Source organism: Etheostoma spectabile, unplaced genomic scaffold, assembly GCF_008692095.1.
Source record: "Etheostoma spectabile isolate EspeVRDwgs_2016 unplaced genomic scaffold, UIUC_Espe_1.0 scaffold00006422, whole genome shotgun sequence".
In the NCBI taxonomy this organism is placed as follows: Eukaryota; Metazoa; Chordata; class Actinopteri; order Perciformes; family Percidae; genus Etheostoma; species Etheostoma spectabile.
In genome coordinates this window covers 12,305-21,015 of record NW_022603380.1, presented here as the reverse complement: position 1 = coordinate 21,015, position 8,711 = coordinate 12,305, and the positions used below count along the sequence as shown (strand labels likewise).

Here is an 8,711-nt window from a genome sequence, read left to right as displayed (position 1 = left end):
ACTCCTGTCTGTCAGCAATCAAAACCTGGATGCACCACAACTTCCTCACTAAACAGCAATAAACAGAATTCCTCCTCATCGGCTCCAAATCCACTCTCTGCAAAGCCACAACCCCACTCTCATCATTGACGGCACCATCGTCTCCCCATCTCCCCAGGCCCGCAACCTTGGTGTGATTTTGATTCAACCCTCTCCCTTGAGCCTCACATCCGTCAAGTCATCAAAACCTCCTTCTTTCACCTTCGAAATATGCTAAAATCAGACCTCACTCACTCCCTCTGCTGCCGAAGACTTATTCACGCCTTCATCTCCTCACGACTCGACTATTGCAACTCACTACTCCTCGGCATCAGCTCAACCTCCTCAAAAGGCTACCAACTGGTTCAGAACTCAGCTGCACGTCTCATCACCCGCTCCACATCCTGGCACCACATCACTCCGGTCCTAAAAACAGCTTCACTGGCTTCCCATCTCTCACCGGATCACATACAAGATCCTGGTCCTCACCTACAAAGCCATCCACCACCTTGCCCCGTCATACCTCACTGTCCTCCTCTCCCCCACACACCTTCACGGGCCTCAGATCCACCACAGCGGTCTCCTCTATGTCCCCAAGTCAAAGCTCCGCAGTTTTGGGGACCGAGCCTTTTCCAGGGCAGCTCCCAGGCTGTGGAACTCCCTCCCCCATGAAATCCGCATCTCTGAGTCCCTCACCATCTTTCAGTCCCGTCTGAAGACCATCTTTTTGTTCTGCCTATCCTTAGGTATTTTTTTTTTTTTTTTTTTTTTTTTTGTTATCAAACACTGTCAAGCGACTTTGAGCTCGGGAAAAGCGCTATACAAATTCAATTTATTATTATTATTATATTATTATATCATAACAAGAGAGACTTTACCCATGTTGAACCCAAGGTTTCCCTCTTGCATTCAACATGATCAGTTTTCTGTGTGAGGTGGATCTCCTCATGTCAATTTGCTTCACAAAGTCATAATTAAAGCCAGAAAGTCAAGGTAAACTACTAGGGGGCAGTAGCTCAGTCCGTAGGGAGTTGGGTTGGCTGATTTATTCATCTGACTTGTAGAATAACGTCATGATCGACTTGTTTTAAATGTCGGGGAATGTGGAACAACTTAATGCAGAATGAGTCAATAAAACAAGAACACATGCTGATATTTGATGGATGTGTTCTTCCTGTTGTGTCTGTGTTTCAACTCCTAATTAAAAGGTAAAGTTTCCGTCCACTAAAGGTTCTGTTGTTGTCTCTGACAGACTCAGATTATTATTCTAAGAGTCTGACAACATTATGGGATGGATCCCTACAGAGATAGACCTTTAGTTAAAGAGTAAGATCCTTTTGGTTTAACATGAAACAGCCCCGAAACCACCGTCACCAAAACCACCAGACTCAATGTAAATAATCACTACTTTTAGCGTGTATAGAGCAGCATATCACCACCAGACTCCATGTAAATAATCACTACTTTTAGCGTGTGTAGAGCAGCATATCTCCACCAGGCTCCATGTAAATAATCACTACTTTTAGCATGTCTAGAGCAGCATATCTCCACCAGACTCCATGTAAATAATCACTACTTTTAGCATGTATAGAGCAGCATATCTCCACCAGACTCCATGTAAATAATCACTACTTTTAGCGTGTATAGAGCAGCATATATATGTAAATGGGTGAATTAAGAGTTTATTTCAACCAGACCAGAGTGGTGATTGTTGGAACAGTGGAAAAATGAACCAAGACCGCTTTTTAAATATTTTTTTCCTTTTCTATCGACTATAAATGAGACGTTTAATATTCATAAAATTGCTATGTTATTTAAATGTTGCCTGGTGGAAACATATATTTGAAAACTTACACTATATTTAGTTATTTATCTATGTACTTACACATTTTTAAATATTTAAGTGCTGTATATTATTTAATACTCCAGTAAAACAGTCCAGTTGTTGAGTAATTGAGTAATTGTCCACCTCTAACTGATTCTTAAGTGAACGGGGAGCTGTTGTTCCCCTCCTGACCTCCAGGCGGCGACCTTCTTTCATTTTGAACTTTATTCTGAAAAACCCTGACTTGGAAGAAACCGGAAGTCTCGTTGCTTCACTGTGATCTCCTTCTCGGGCGGGAGAGCTGAGTTCTCTGTTATTAGCGAGTTTTTAAGAAGACGGAGCTTCAGGTAAACACACGCACACACGTTTGATAGCTTACATGGCTATCAAAGCGACTAGAAGCCGTAGCTACGCATGCGTTAGCCTCCCATTCGGCAGGGAAACAGGACGTCCGTTGCTGAGCAACCGTGTGCTCCGTGTGTTGCTACTCTACAGTTCGGTGGACTCGGTGCGATTCGGTAAACACACGTCACGTGGTGGGACCAGTCGCTTCTGCTTTACTGTTTCTAATATTCTAGAGCAGGGGTTCCCAAAACATTCAGTGCAAGTGACTCGCGACCCCCCCCCCACACACACACACACACACACACACACAACTATAAACATTGCGCGCAATCGCACACGCACTACAGGCGTATCCAAACATGAGCATATTGACAACACAAAATAACACAACAGCCATGACATTATTCTACAGTAATTTACTCATTACTTTAATTTGAACTTAATCTCACCTAATGAGGTGGATGTGCAGTATGTTTGGAGCACAGCAAGTTAAAAAGCTCTATATTTTAATTTAAAATAGTTTTTATATACATTACACACTATAGACCCAAAAAAATAAATCCCTTTTACCTATTTCGGCCATACAGTATTCGGCATTTCGTGGTGTTGGTTTTAATCTTTCGCACGGTTGAAGATGCGCGGTCCGAGGAGCAATGCGCACCACAGCAGACACCAACACGGAGGCAGTGACAGGTTAGGTTATAAATGTTCAAAGAAGATACTTTTAGGTGTTATTTGCATGTTACATACCATATTTTTCAGATGTGAATGAAATAATTACGTTTTACTATGCACTGATATGAGTTATTGAAGCACCTGGGCAACTTAAGTGAATAATATAGAAAACACGTTAAATTTTACATTTGGTGTTATTTCGTTTTTCTAAAGATATCCTAACACAGTACCTGCATTAAAATTGCAATTAGGTATTTATCATGACAGATAATAGAGTTTAGAATCTTGGTTCCAGTACTTTTGGAATCCGGCAGTTGTAGTGTTATGTTGGAGACGCTACTCGGAAAGAAAGAAAATCAAAACAGCTGTTCCCTTTTTATTTAGTTGCTTGGTTTTATTTTAAATTTAGCCACTAGTTTTATCTTGTGTTAAAATCATGGCTAACATGCTATTTCTAATTGTTTTTAAATTTTTATTTTATTTCTGGAAATCAACTCGCGACCCCCCTTCTCTGGCTCGCGACCCCCCTGGGGGTCCTGACCCCCACTTTGGGAATCACTGATGTAGTTTAATGTCATTGTTTTTTTGTTTTTTTCCTGCAGTATATGGTGAAGGATGAGAATGTGCCGCGTGAAGACATTTAAACACATCCACGTGTTTAAATGTGTTGTCCAAAGAGTGTCGGCTCAGAGCAGCTACCGAAAGAAAGAACAGGTGGCTGTCATGTGACCTGAGGCGGGAGAGGGAGTGTCACTTGGGAGAGGAGAGTCGCCTTCAAGCAAAAATACTATTACTGGAAGACCAGTTGTTTTTGGCCACAACAGTGTTGGATGGTTAGTGTTCGGGTGTAGTTGTGGTGTGCATGTTGTCTCATTTATAACTGGTCTTATGGTTGATTGTAGTATTTGTTAAACTTAAGTAAAAGTTACCATCTTACACTTAAAGTAATGTTACCAGCAATAGTTCAGTAAGTTGAACATGAATATTTATTGTTCTGATATTCATTATAAAATGTAAGTGTCCTTCTGTGTAACAGTCTGTTTACAATGTTAAATATGTAGATTGTGATTTTGGACAGTAAAAACTAAAACAGGGACGCTACATAAAGGTAGTTATTACTTGCATTTAATCTTCAAATATGCGTCACATCGCCTGAAATCTTAGACCCTCAGGATTCAGATAAGACCACATTCAAAAAATACTATGATATAACCAGGTAATTAACTGCAATCAAGTAATAATACTGAAAAGGAAAGCAGCAATCAAAGTGTGCTAACTTAGCTCAGTGGTAGAGCATTTGACTGCAGATCAAGAGGTCCCCAGTTTAAATCTGGGTGCCCCCTGCAAGGATGTGTGTAGGTGATCATCTTTATGATAGTACTTGGTGATACTGGATAAAACCTTGCATGTAACTAATGTTGCTTCTTTCCAGAAGCCCTTGTGCTTTCTCCCCTCTCAGACTTCCTTGGATTGTGGTGGCACCTGAGTAGTGGATGCAGCTGCTGCTGTGGTCCTGCTGGACGCCTTACTATGCCCTGCACTACTACTATTATTAGTAATAGTTCTATTACCTTTACTGCTGCCATAATTACCACCGGTCCTCTTTTCATTCCATTTTCTCTCTCTCTCTCTACTAAGTAACACTTGCAAATGGCAGTGGTGGGATTTGAACCCACACCTCCAGAGAGACTGGAGCCTAAATCCAGCACCTTAGACCACTCAGCCACACTACCTGCGCACACCATCACACCAAATCGTGACACACACACGGACCGTAACTAATGGTATGATTGTTAATGTCATTGGAAACAAACTTTTGCAAGGAAAAAGTCAGTACTTTATTGAAAAAGGCCAGTACTTAATGTCTCCACCTGCTGAAGAGTAAACTTAACAGCATCTCAAATTTACTTCATCCATAAAAATAGAAACTGTGCTCATACCTGCCGTAACACCCATAAACACTGGAGCATAATACAATAAATATACTACACTACAGTACAAGTACATAAATACAGTAAAATAGAAAGTGTAAAACATGTACATTTAAAGTGCTTGTTGTGCTGTCTGAAAATTGAATTATCACTGAATAAAAGAAGAAACCTGGGTAAAACTTGTAATGGTAATGTTGTATATGGCTTCAAAACCTGTAAATGCAACTGCTGTGGCTGGAACTCAAACCCGGGATAAATGCTTGCACTGCTACGGTATAAATCATAGACGAAAAGAAACACACCTGTTGTCTTTCTGCTGGACAATACAATGTTCACTGCAAATCTCTGAAATAACCACAGACCCACAATTTCCATTCACATGCTTTTGCTACTGTTCAACCACCTGTCACTGTATTTTCAGCATCAGTTGTGTTTTTTTGGCTTTAAAGCAGCTGCCCCGTGTAAGGGTTGAGACTGACGCGCTGCCTACTGCACCAACGAGGCTATGAAAGCGATTGCAATGGTTGGGAAAGTTTCGGAAATACTAACAATTTGGTCGTCAATCTTAATAAAAACAAAGTATGTGGAGACCTATGTATTCACACAAAGGCTAATGGCGGTTTTCCACTGCGTGGTATCTACTCGACACGCCTCGGCTCTACTCGCTTTTTTTGGTTTTCCATTATTAAAAAAAGTCCCTGGGACCTGCTACCAGGTACTTTTTTTAGTACTACCTCAGTCGAGGTTCCAAGCGAGCCGAGGCGATCCCAAAAGGTGATGTGGAAACCTGCAGACTGCTGGTTGGTCGGAGAGAATCGTCACTTATGACTGCGTTTATAGCAAACAAGAGTGCGGAGTGTGTTTCCAGAACAAACGGGACATTTAAAACAAATCTAGCCGACACCGACAGATTATCCACTCTCTACACTATTCTCACTTTTCAACTGTTCGGGCTACTAGCGGCTTCATGTCGTTTCCAATATTGCACACTGTTACTTTAAAAAACAAGACAATATATATAACAAAAGTTTTTATTTATCTTTTCAAGTAGCGCATCAAACCCTCCCAAACTTCCCGGTCTTCTTCCTCTGCACCCTGTGACAGTGTCCCCGCCGGCTCTGCTGTCCCAGATACATCCCAGTCGTTGTCATAAGACTGTCTGTGACTCTCATACAGATTATATGAAGCACAGTAGGTCAGAACCAGAGATTTCACCAGTCGGACATCGCCCACCAGACGGTCTGCGGCGGCGAGTTTGCAAAGCGTGAATGCTCTGAAACACAAACAGTACACAGCAAACATGTTTTGGTGTGTAACCATGGTTGCTAAAGTTCATGTACTTTATATAGCGTATAGTAAATACTGACTGTGACGCTGAACACATGCTAATGTTAGCTAACGTTACCAGGAAACTTAACTTACCCTTTTGTGTCGGCGAACAACCGTCATGTCCACGTCTGAACTCCGTCAGAATTCCCAAACTCGCGTTTTTTTAGCAGTGATTTTTGTTGCTTCCTTCAGCTTCTTTTGAAACTAAACATTTCTTCTAGCTGCGGCGAGTAGCCGACGTGCTGTTGTGAGTTGCGCTGAAAATTACGTCATCACGCGTTGCTATGGTGACCAGCAACGCTGAGGCTTTACTCAATCTGTAATGGAAAACGGAAGTAGAATGGGCCGAGGCGAGGCGAGCTGAGCCAAGCCGAGCCGAGCCGTTACCAGCAGTGGAAAAACGCCATAAGATCAACCCTAGATGCTTTGTCATGACCCAGAACGTATTTGTCCACTTTCTCATCTTATTTTCTCACCAATCAAACTCAAAGCTCCCTTCCATTTTTTGCCAATCCTGAGAAACTTCATATCCATTTCTTGTCAATCAAAAAGGCGCCTCCTCTTGGCAACGCCCATCTCCATTTCCTACCAATCCAAACGCATCTTCTGCTTAGAGAGACTTGCATTTATAATTTGGAACTAACGAAGACAAGGAGGTCTTCTCTGATATTACCTCTGGAAACAATAATAATTCATGTGCTTTGTTTGCTACTGTCGATAGGTTAACAAACCTCCAGTACCAGTAGCATCTGAACTTTATCTACCAAGGCCTGCAATGACTTTGCCTCCTTCTTCATAGACAAAATCCAGAAGATTAGACAAATAGTCAGTGCCTCCATATCCAGTACAGGATATGTGTTGTCACAGTGTTCAAGCAAAACTAGTTCCAATATGACAGAATTTCATACGATCAACCATAAAAACCTGTGAAGCATGCACGCTACCACTGAGCTACATCCCCTAAAGATTGTCAGATCCAGGGGGGCCCCGTGTTATCACATTCACAGAATGAGAAGTGCGTATAGCTATGGTAGCTCCCTTCGATAGCTCAGTTGGTAGAGCGGAGGACTGTAGAGGTATAGAACTGAAATCCTTAGGTCGCTGGTTCAAATCCGGCTCGAAGGAGCACCTTTTTTACAGAGGCTACCTTCAAGGATCAATAAAGTGTTTTTGATTCTGATGTACAGATGGATGGTTGACCTAAAAGCACAATACTTCTTCCCGAGACATAACAAGAAACAAAAAGAAATAGGTGTGGGAGACAGAGTTAAGCCCTGACAGAATAGAGAACTACAGACAAACCATGTGAAATAGTGCCAAGTGTGACCAGAAGAACTGGAAAAAAACTAGAACTAAAGTACAAACCTTTCTTTAAGAAATCTTTATTGTGCTCACAAGGGCCCTTATTTATGAAATGTGCATACGACCTAAAACAGGCGTAGGACGGGGGTACGCCGATTCCTACGCAGAGTACGGCATTTATCAATCTGAACGTGAGCGTGGGCTGCGAAAAAAATCTCACGTCTGGTCCCACCTTCATGAGCTGTCTCTCTGCCTGCAGATCCTCCTGGGATGCAGGAGACCGCTCTCTGTTACGAGCAACTGGGAGGGGCAAACGGAAGGGACCTCATGGTGGTGCCACTGCTGGACCAGGTGCGCATGGAGCACATCAAGAGGGGCACTATCAAGAAGGGGGGTGTTGTCCTGACCAAGTATGGCTGTGCCAGAGGGTCCACGTCTCTGGAATTCTTTCATTGTCACCTGACCAGGTTTATTCTGTAGTAGTATGTAAGTAGTATGTGTTTCATGATTGTACTTTTGTTTTTGAATGGTAAATGAACAACTGTGCTGGAATTTGTAATCAAAAACATGACCTTTCCCATTTTGACAAACTGTTTTGAACACTTGTGGTATTTTAATGAAGTCTTTGGTCTTGGACAGTTACCTTCCAATCTAAAACTGTATATCTTATTGTCTCTGGAACAATAGTTGGCAGTTGGAGGAGTAATGGCTCTTTACAGTGAATATGCAAAAGAAGATGTTCATAAATTCAGCCAGGTAAATGCTCAGCCCATATTCACACAGACCTAAACTACTCACTTAAGCTGGTTACAATATTCTAATAATCATCAATGACAGAGAAAAATGACAAAGAGTGATAACATTTTCAATAAAGTATTGGCTTTTCCTTGCGAAAGTTTTATTCCAATGACATGACAAATATACCGTTAGTAAGGTCCTGTGTGTCTCACGATGTGGAGAGTGATACATGCAGGTAGTGTGGCCGAGTGGTCTAAGGCGCTGGATTTAGGCTCCAGTCTCTCTGGAGGCGTGGGTTCAAATCCCACCACTGCCATTTGCTGATGTTACATAGGTGGAAGACAAACCATATGTTGACTTGAATTGTATCAGTTACATTATACTCTTATGACATAGCTGGTGAAGTGACTAAAGTCATTAGTGGCAACGTATTAGACTCCTTGCTGAATCTGTTGTTTTTATCTTTACTGGCAATTCCCTGTTTTTAAATGAACACCCAATCTTAAGTGTTCAATGTGAAATACTTCAACATCAACAAAATTGTCGGT

At 41.8% G+C, this 8,711-nt stretch overlaps 3 non-coding genes across 3 annotated transcripts; 2 read left to right on the top strand and 1 right to left on the bottom strand.

Annotated features, from left to right (window-relative positions):
* Positions 1–4,514: 4,514 nt before the first annotated feature.
* Positions 4,515–4,596, bottom strand: trnal-uag (transfer RNA leucine (anticodon UAG)). The gene has a single exon. It is a non-coding gene; the product is annotated as a tRNA-Leu (tRNA).
* Positions 4,597–7,160: 2,564 nt separating this feature from the next.
* Positions 7,161–7,248, top strand: trnay-gua (transfer RNA tyrosine (anticodon GUA)). Its single transcript is given in 2 exon segments — positions 7,161–7,197; positions 7,213–7,248. It is a non-coding gene; the product is annotated as a tRNA-Tyr (tRNA).
* A 1,149-nt stretch (positions 7,249–8,397) lies between these two features.
* On the top strand, positions 8,398–8,479 carry trnal-uag (transfer RNA leucine (anticodon UAG)). Its single transcript has one exon. It is a non-coding gene; the product is annotated as a tRNA-Leu (tRNA).
* Positions 8,480–8,711: the final 232 nt, after the last annotated feature.